Source organism: Periplaneta americana, chromosome 13 (genome assembly GCF_040183065.1).
Source record: "Periplaneta americana isolate PAMFEO1 chromosome 13, P.americana_PAMFEO1_priV1, whole genome shotgun sequence".
In the NCBI taxonomy this organism is placed as follows: Eukaryota; Metazoa; Arthropoda; class Insecta; order Blattodea; family Blattidae; genus Periplaneta; species Periplaneta americana.
In genome coordinates, this window is record NC_091129.1 from 126,913,872 (window position 1) to 126,914,855 (window position 984).

Below are 984 nucleotides of genomic sequence, written 5' to 3' on the forward strand. Positions count from 1 at the left end.
TAAACTGGAATAACCAAGTAACCCATATTACCAAAAAAGTGTTTTCCATACTACATTCCTTAAACAGCATTCGAAAATTCCTTCCGCTATCACTCAAGAAAATACTAGTGGGAACACTAGTAATGCCCCACTTCGATTATTGTGATTTTCTACTGACTGACCTCAATGTCAACCAGTCGCAAAAATTACGTGTTCATAATTCTTGTGTTCACTTCGTCTGCGATGTCCGTCGCGCTGACCACATTACCCCATCCTTCCAAATTCTAAACTGGCTACGGCCTAACGAACGTAGAAATTTTCATTCTCTTGTTCTCCTTTTCCAAGTCCTTCACACTTCTACACCTACCTACCTTGCCTCCCGTTTCAGTTACCTGTCATCATATCATAATCTCTTCACATGCACGCAAAATAGCCGCATACTAGCCATACCAACACATAAGACATCATCGTATTCATCATCATACACAATCTCGCTCTTGCGCTTGTGGAATACCCTACCCAGTGACATCAGAGACTGTCGGAATTTAGTAGCGTTCAAAAGCAAGCTTATTGAGCATTTTCTTACTGCGTAGAGTAGGTTTAATTTGTACTTAATAAAAGAAATGCTTCTCTCTTCTTAACTTTTACAATAAACTGTCTAGCTTTTATTAATCAGTTAATCTTTTAGTGCTTTGATTTTTATTGTATTTGTAAATTTAATATTAATTGTAATTATAATTGTAATTGTATTCTTAATATTGTAGTTGTAATCCCCTGGTAGAGGGGAAGAGAAGGCCTGATGGCCTTATCTCTACCAGGTTAAATATATAATAAATAAAAATGAAATATATTCCGTTTCAAAAATGGTAGCAAAGTTTCCCAGAGAAAAAGACAAGCTCATTCTGGATCTTAGTCCAAATAATCCAGATCAATTTCCTGAGCCATCCTTTGATCTGTCTGTAAACCATATCAGGGCAACAAATTCAGATAAAACGGAAACTGATT